Raw genomic sequence first — 9492 nt, 5'->3', positions numbered from 1 at the left:
GCCGATTGTGGACTTGGGGGAATCCTCCGATGAAAACGGTACAGTAATTTTGCATTTAAATAGCTTGCCAATTCCCTATCACTTGTTTGACGGGGAGGGAAACTTTACATATACTCCAAATCTAGGGCCAGACTTCTTCGTGTCAGATAGTGAGTCTGTGACTAATAGAGTCAATAGTATAGCGACCAGTAGTTGTAGCTCGGGTATTAACCTTGTGACCTCTTTTTTGTTTCATAAAGAGATTTTATCTGCTTTTATCTTATCATTTGCCTGTGTTTACTCGTATGCAGATATGGCCACTCCCAACGTCTTCGACTTATACCAAGCTGAGGAGGAAGTAGAAGTTCCTCTGGTTCGGAGAAAGTCGTCTAGGAGACACACTGGCGAAACAAGCCAAGGGCCTCCTGCCAAGAAGGGTCGAACAGAAGATCTTCCCAAGGACACGCCAACTGGGCAAACTTCTGCTCAGCCTTCGGCTCCTGCTGAAAAGGAAACTCCGCCTGCGACGACGACCCCTCAACCTGCAGCTGCCAAGGAACAGACCCAGCGGGACGAAGCTCTCGGGGCCAAACTCTCGAGCCGCGCTCTACGAGCGGCCAAGGACCTCCTTGCACACATCGTGAAGTACGATCGTTGTAAGGATACAATGGCTGAGGCAGAGAAAATGGTGGTTGACCAAATTCTGAACAGGGCCCTTAATGAAATGGCCAGCGTAAGTGCTTCTTATTTCTTTGGCCTCAATCTTTTATTCTTTGCAACAGGTTCTAACTTTTATCCTTTGTCTACAGGCCTTGCTGACCGCAACTGCTGCTCGTACCCGTGCCCAAGCTACCATCAACCAGGCTCGGGCACAGGCCATCGAGAGGTACCAGGTGAAAGCAACCGAGGACCTTTCGGCTGCAGAGGCCAGGCATGCGAAGGAGTTGGAGGCGATCGTTCAGCAGAGGGATGCTGCGGTGACAAAGCTATCGGAGGCTGAAGCTTTGAAGGCAGCTATAAGGAAGCAGAGGGAGGAGTATCAGGAGTCCAGCCGAGTCCAATATCGCGAATGCAAGAGACTGGGCAAGGAGCTCAAGTCTAAGGATGAGGCCATCACTACTCTTGAGAGCCAAGTAGAGTAGCTGAAGCTTGACAACTCCAAGAATCTGGAAAGGTATAAGAACGAGACGCTCCGATGTTTTTACAACTTCTGGAAAAACAATCAGGGCGCCAACTTCGGTTATCTTTCAGAAGATGTTAGGAATGCTGAGCTGGCCCGCTGCACTGCTCAACTGGCTGAAGAGGAGGCAAGAGCAAGGATCCCTGCTTCCCCAAGCATCGCTGGTGCAGAGGAAGAAGGAGTCGCTGAGGATGCAACCAACCAGAATGCTGATAAAGACCCTCCTGCTCCTAATGCCTCTTGAGCTTTTATTATTATTTTTTCTTTCTTTTGATTACACGACCCACGGGTCATGATGTCAAGACAATATCTTTTTTGAATTTGCTGTATGGGCAGCAAACTTTTCCTTTTATTTGAACAGTTACATCCAAGCAGTGATGCTTGCGGTGTAAGAGATTGCTTTATAATGTTATAATATTTTCATCTACTATAACATCTGTCCGCATGACCGAACTTAGCATAGTACTTTGGCTTGATTTAACAAAATATAAATTTTGAAAAATACTCTAAGTACCTTAGCATGCTTTCACTCATTTTGTTCATGTGCTTACATACCTCATGGTACGCTTTGCTATCGATGTGCCTTATATGCCCCCCAAGTGATCGAGGAGCTTTAGGTCCTTGGTCACTTGCCTTGACCATGACCTGTTCGAACATTTCTGCTCGGGTGAAAGAGTAATACTTGTAATACAGCAAAACAACACACGTAATGAACAAATACTTGTAAATATAAATTTACAAAGGTTGGCAAGAATGACTGGCTGCGCACAGTCCCTTATAATCTCGTATTAAAAATGGACTAAACATGTCTTTACGAGTGATTCTAAAATAGAATCTTACATATACGAGCGATTAGCCATACAGCGTGGCTAACCCTCTTTGCTAAACTTGTAAAAAGAAAAACTTAATACAAGCCAGTCCTTTAAAAAGGATTGTTCACTGATAGTACTTGCGCAGGTGTTCTCCATTCCAATAACGTGGAACGAGATTTCCGTTTAGGCGTGCAAGTTTGTAGGTGCCCGGATGAAGGACTTCTTCAATCTGGTAAGGTCCTTCCTAATTAGGTCCGAGTACTCAGGCAGTGGGGTCGTGGGTATTTAAGAAAACTCATCGTACCACCAAGTCACCGACGTTGAATTTTCTTTCTTTAACTTTGGAGTTAAAGTACCGGGCGACTTTTTGCTGGTACGCAGCAACTCGGAGTTGGGCCTTCTCCCGTATCTCGTCAATTGAGTCTAGGGACTCCATCATTAGTTGGCTGTTCTGGTCCTGGTCGTATGTTAGGCGGCGATGTGAGGGGGGATCTAATTCGATAGGTAACATAGCCTAATATCCGTAAGCTAAGGAAAATGGGGTATGACCTGTCGCTGTTCGGTGAGATGTTCTATACGACCAAAGGACTTCAGGCAGCTGCTCCGGCCATACTCCTTTAGCATCTTCAAGCCTCTTCTTCAAGGTATCTTTAAGAGTTTTATTCACGGCCTCGACTTGCCCGTTTTCTTGGGGATGCGTAACTGAAGAAAAGCTTTTAATAATTCCATGCCTTTCGCAGAAGTCGGTGAATAGGTCACTGTCAAATTGGGTTTCGTTGTCTGAAATGATCTTTCGGGGCAAACCATACTGGAAAATAATGTTCTTGATGACAAAGTCAAGAACTTTCTTGGTTGTGATGGTAGCGAGCGGCTCAGCTTCGGCCCATTTGGTGAAGTAATTAACTGCCACAACTGCGTACTTTACTTCTCCTTTCCCTGTAGGTAGGAATCCAATCAAATCTATCCCCCAGACTGCAAAAGGCCACGGGCTTTGCATCTGTTTCAATTCGTTTGGAGTTTCTCGTGGAATCTTGGAGAACCTTTGACATTTATCGCATCTTCGTACAAACTCCATCGATTCTTCATTCATAGTTGGCCAGAAGTAGCCTTGCCTTAGAAGTTTCTTTGCCAAACTTTACCCTCCAGCATGATCCCCGCAGAAGCCTTCATGCACCTCTTTCATGAGTTCCTTAGCTTTTTCTGGTGTAACGCATCTGAGTAGTGGCATTGAATACCCTCTTCGGTATAGAACACCATCGACCAGTATGTACCTGGCGGCCTGCCTTTGTAGAGTTCTGGCTTTGTTTTTATCTGCTGGTAGCACACCGTTCGTCAGATACTCCAAGTAAGGTGCCATCCATGTATCCTCCATTCGAATCTCCATATTGGTCTCAGCCCCTTGTATGCTTGGCTCACTCAGTCTTTCCACTGGCACAATGTTCAAAGTGTCAGCATCCTTCGCGCTCGCGAGTTTGGCTAAGGCGTCTGCGTTTGAATTCTGATTCCGCAGAATTTGCTTGAGGGTGTACTTCGTGAACTGGGCTAGCAGGTCTTTTGTTTTATTCAAGTAGGCCACCATTTTTTAAGCCTCGCACTTGATATTCCCCTAGAACTTGATTCACCACTAGCTGTGAATCACTGTAAATATCAAGTGTCTTCATGCTCGTGTCTTTCGCCATCCTCAATCCAGCGAGGAGTGCTTCGTATTCGGCTTCATTGGTCGAATCTAATAGCGCAATGAAATTGATGCCCTTCCGGCGTTATCAATATCACTCCCGCTCCTGCGTGGGATTCGTTGGACGACCCATTCGTGAATAACTTCCACGAAGGAGCTTTCTCTTGAGGCTCTAGCGCACTAGGCGATTCGCACTGCTCACTGTCTGGGAGTTCTGTGAACTCTGCAATAAGATCAGCCAAGATTTGTCCTTTTACTGCTGTTCACGGTGAATAAGTTATATCGAACCGCCCTAGTTCGACTGCCCATTTTAGCAACCGTCCAGCCGCCTCTGGTTTTTGGAGGACTTGCCGAAGGGGCTGGTCAGTTAAAACTGTGATAGGATGGGCTTGAAAGTAAGGGCGCAGCTTCCTAGAGGCCAGGATTAAGCAGTATGCTAACCTCTCAATTGGTGGATATCTCAGTTCTGCCCCGATCAGTCTCTTGCTAACATAGTAGACCGCTTTTTGTACGCCTTCTTCCTCTCGCACTAGCACCGCGCTAGCAGCAACTTCAGTAATTGCCAGGTAAATAAACAAAATTTCTCCTTCGATTGGATTTGATAAGATGGGAGGTTGTGCCATATGAGCTTTCAAGGACTGGAATGCCTGCTCGCAGTCTCCTGTTCATTCAAACTTCTTATTTCCCCTAAGTAGATTGAAGAAAGGGATGCACTTGTCTGTTGACTTCGAAATAAATCTACTTAGGGCTGCGATTCTCCCGGTTAAACTTTGTACATCTTTGATCCTTTCTGGAGATTTCATGTCGATCAGGGCTTTTATCTTGTCGGGGTTGGCCTCGATTCCTCTTGAATTTACAATGAACCCCAAAAACTTCCCTGATCCAACTTCGAAGGAACATTTGAGGGGATTTAACATCATTTGGTATTTGTTCAATACATCAAAGCACTCTCGTAAATCCTTTACATGTCTTTCTACCTTCTTAGATTTTACCAGCATGTCGTCCACGTATACCTCCATGTTTACTCCGATCAGCTCCTTAAACATGTGGTTGACTAGCCGTTGGTAAGTCGCACCTGCGTTTTTCAGTCCGAAGGGCATTACTTTGTAACAGTATAAGCCCATGTCGGTCCGAAAGCTGGTGTGATCCTCATCAGGGGGATGCATGCTGATCTGGTTGTAGCCCGAATATGCATCCATGAACGAGAGGATCTCATGTCCTGCAGTAGCATCGACCAGCTGGTCGATTCTCGGGAGTGGGAAACAATCCTTTGGGCAGGCTTTATTGAGGTCTGTAAAATCCACGCAGGTTCTCCATTTGCCGTTAGGCTTGGGAACCAGCACTAGATTGGAGACCCGCGATGGATAAAATGCCACCCTGATGAATCCATTCTCCTTTAATCTTTCAACTTCTTCTTTCAAGGCTCTCAATCTATCCTTATCGAGCAGCCTTCTTTTTTGTTGCACGGGTGGAAAAGTCTTGTCTATATTCAGGACATGCCTGATAACTGCAGGGTCTATCCCAACCATGTCTTTGTGCGACCAGGAAAAAACCTCCTGGTTCTTCCGCAAAAATTCCACCAGTGCGTGCTTCGTGGTGGGCTCTAGGTTTTTCCCGACCTTTACAACTCTAGTCGGGTCTTTTTCGTCGAGTTGGACCTCTTCCAGGTCCTCGACAGGTCCAACGTTTTCTTCAAAATCCCCAAAGCGAGGATCTAGATCTCTGTCCTCACTTTGGGCAACACCCTATTTGGTGACTCCATCACTGGCTTGGGCTTGTGTATCAACTGCCATCTGCAACCTATTCGAGGTAGTGCCCTTTGGTATTCCATTCTTTGCCTTTGTGATTGAGGCGTTGTAGCACTCTCTGGCTTCCCTCTGATTTCCCAATACGCGTCCTACCCCTGTGTCTGTCGGGAACTTCATGGCCAAGTGCCGCATAGAGGTGATGGCCCGAAGATCAACCAGTATAGGCCTTCCAATGACGGCATTGTACGCCGAAGGACAATCGAATACTACAAAAGTAGCGAGTAATGTCCTGGTAGCAGGTGTTGTACCTGTCGTCACTGGTAGTCTGATCGATCTGGTGGGGGCGAGTCCCTCTCCAGAGAAGCCGTATATCGTTTGGTTGCAGGGCTCCAAGTCCTTAACAGACAACTTCATGCATTCCAGCGAAGACTTATACAGGATATTCACCGAACTTCCTGTGTCGACCAGCACTCTCTTTACCATCATGTTAGCCATCTAGATATCCACGACCAGCGGATCGGAATGTGGGAGTCGGACGTGTTGGGCATCGCCATCAGAGAAGGTTATTTCATCCTCTTCTGATCGAACCTTTTTTGGCGCACGGTCCTCCACAGTCATCATCTCGATGTCCTGGTCATGGCGCAGGGTCCGAGCATATCGTTCCCTGGCCTTTCTGCTATTTCCCGCGAGGTGCGGGCCTCCACAAATGGTCAGTAATGTGCCAGTCACGGGGGCAAGCTGTAAGGGTGGCGAGCGTTGGCGTGTGGGTGCCTGCTCGTTGCTACCCGGAGCTTCTCGTTGGGAATTTCCCGAGGCCCGTACATATCTTCTCAAGTGTCCTTGTCTAATAAGGAAGTCGATTTCGTCTTTCAGCTGGTTGCATTCGTTGGTGTCATGTCCGTAGTCGTTATGATAACGACAGAACTTGGTAGTGTCTCTCTTCGAAATATCCTTTTGAATGGGGCCATGTTTTTTATAAGGCACACTAGAACTTGTGGCCTGATAAACCTTTCCCCGTGACTCAATGAAGGCAGTGTAGTTAGTGAACCAAGGTTCATAACGGTTACCTTTAGCTCGTTTATTGTCGGAGGTGGAACGCTCATTGTGCGGCCGTTTTCCACCATTCTTGCCATTGCCGCTGCCGTTCCCGTTGCCTTTGCCGTTGCCGTTAGGTTTGGACCCATTGGCGGCTTTGGCGGGCTTGGCTGCTTTCTTGTCCTTGCCTGAGGGCTTTCCATCATCGGCAATGGCTTCTTCGAGCTTGATGTAACGATCAGCCCGGTCCAAGAATTCTTGGGTAGTTCTAACTCCTTCCTTGCGGAGGCTCTTCCAAAGGGGGGAGTGACGCTTAACTCCTGCAGTTATGGCCATCATTTTGCCTTCGTCCCCCACTATTTTTACTCCAGCTGCTGCTCGCATAAAACGCTGGATGTAATCCTTCAGCGACTCTCCATCCTGCTGGCGAATTTCAACCAGTTGGTTTGCTTCGGTCGGATGCACACGACCTGCATAGAACAGTCCGTAGAATTCCCTTACGAACATTTCCCAGGAAACTATGCTTGCGGGAGGGAACTTAAAAAACCACTCCTGCGCGGCCTCAGAAAGTGTTGCAGGGAAGATCCTGCACTGAGCATCTTCGGACACTTTCTGAATGTCCATTTGTATCTCAAACTTATTGACATGAGATACTGGGTCTCCGTACCCATCAAAATTCGGTAGAGTAGGCATTTTAAACTTTCCAGGAGTCTCTGCCATAGCTATCCTCTGGACAAAAGGAGTGCCTTTCCTCCTATCGTGGTCGATGTAAGATGTCCTTCCCCCGACCAGCTGTTGCACCGCCTGGTTGAGGGCATCTATCTGGGCCTGTACAGCGATAGGAATCGCTGTGGCCTCTGTTGCTGGGGGGACGTTCTCGCCGTGCCACTCGCGGCGATCGTTGAGTACGTCTCGCAAATCTTCGTCACTCGCTACCCTCGAGCCGGTTGAAGACATTATTCTGCCTGGGCTGCCCCCCAGCATCCCGTCCATTAGGTTGGTCATCTTGGGGTATCTGGCTCCCGCCTCTACCTCTTTCTTCATTCCTCTGACCAGTGTTTCCCTTGCCTGAGTCGGCCTCATTATATCCATGGCCATCTCTGAACCTCGATTGGCTATGGTGGGATCGACTGTTCCCTCGATTTCCATCCCTGGCTGAAACGTCCCGAGCATTAGAGGGTGACCTGCGCTGGTCGTTGTGTCCCCGTGCATTATCATGTCGTGGGGGACCCCGGACTGCAGAGCCTAACTCCGAGTTCCTACTGTTACCAGGCGGATACTGACCTCTATTCGGTAGATTTGGCTCATTGCCCCTACGGCGTCTAGGACTGCGAGGCTGATGCTCGATCCTATTCTGCCTCTGCTGCGGGGGATTACCACGACCAGCTTGGGATGGCGGCTGTGCCTCAGGGTCCAATGGGACATCGTCATGAGGCACCTGAGGCTGCTCGGGCCTTTGCGGACTTGAGGGCTGGATTGGTGGGCTAGGATTAGGACCTCTTTGGGGTGGCCCATTTGCTGGTAGATCAGGCTGCGAGGCAGGTGCAGCCTGATTCCTAGCTAACTGCAAGGCTGCCTCGAGGGCTGCCATGGCTTCGCTCTGGCGGTGGTCCATCTCCGCCTGCCTTTCGCTTAACTCTGCGCGCTGCCGTTCAATCTCCTGCTGCTGCCGCGCCATGATTTCAGCAGCACTTTCTTGGCTGGCTCTCAGATTGGCCAGCTCTTCATGCAACGCCCCCAGAGTACTCTTCAGTGTCGCATCATCCATTTCTTCCTCCTCAAAGTCTAAATGTGGCTCATCCTCAGCCACGCTTGCAGGAGGAGGAGGAGGTGGCGGGTTTGATGGTGCAGCGGCGGCCGCCTGTCCAGTTTTCCTTGTAGTTTTCGCCATTGATTTTTTCAACGGTGATATGTCAAGCTCTCAATGAAAGCACCAGAATGTTGACCCAGATTTTGGACAACTGACACGGAGTCAAAATATGCTTGATGTGAATGAATGCGTTGAAAAGAATCGAATGACAAAAATAATAAGAACACAATGTTTTATAGTAGTTCGGCCCCAGGATCTGGTAATAACCTACGTCCACTTAGATTGTTATTGATGTGAGAATCAAAGGAGTGATCAAAGAACAAGGGTTCAATGAGTTTCACTAACCTCTGAAGAACAATACAATATTTCGAGTAGAATTACTCTAGTCTCAAATAATTCGAAAGCCAAAAGTCTCTTCCTTGAGCTATCTTTCTCTATTTATAGGCTCAAGGGGGATTACACGAGATTGTTACAGATATTCTCTCCTGAATAATCGGATACTCAGGAGATTGTGTGAGTTAATTTCAGGATTTACAAATATCTTTATTGTAACATTATGTTGTATGCGGAACCATCGACCAGACTGGTCGTAGGAAAGACTGGGTTGCCTCCTGCTTATAATGTACCTTTTGGTCGATACACTAGCAGAGTTCCTCCAGATGTCAGCCACGTGTCCAGGGATCACTTGCCACGTCATCAATGCCAATTTTTTGGATAACACAACTAGGTCTCGAAGCTTAGAAGTTAGTTAAATTAATTAATTCAGTGTTTTTCCTAATGTCAATAAAACTAACACAAACTAAGCTTTTTAAAAATTAATGTCCTTGGTACGACCAGGTCCTAAAACTTAGAAGTTGGTTAAAATTGATTGGCAATGCTTTGTAGTTTCGAAGAAAAAGTCAATAAACTAATGTGAACTAGGTTTTTATCAATCACATCATATTAAAAAGAAAAATAAATGATGAAATTCAGGGTAACTGAAATCAATTTTCTCGAGGAGGAAAAACCTCGTGATAAATTATTACAGATGAATAAAAAAAGAAAAGTACAAAAAGTGCTAGGCCCCCCTAGGCCGCTCCGACGAGGTCACCCCCTCGGTCTCTTGCTCGCCAACAGCGGAAGTCTCCCCAGTCTCAGAAGGTGGCTCATGTTGAAGACGAGCTTTGAACTTCTCAAGGAATGGCTCCCACACCTCGGGCACCAAAAAGGAGAAGTCGCCATCCTGGTTGAAGGCCCAGCAATGGTAGAGCATG

The sequence above is a fragment of the Humulus lupulus genome, chromosome 5 (assembly GCF_963169125.1).
Source record: "Humulus lupulus chromosome 5, drHumLupu1.1, whole genome shotgun sequence".
Lineage (NCBI taxonomy): Eukaryota > Viridiplantae > Streptophyta > Magnoliopsida > Rosales > Cannabaceae > Humulus > Humulus lupulus.
This window is presented reverse-complemented; position numbering follows the sequence as displayed.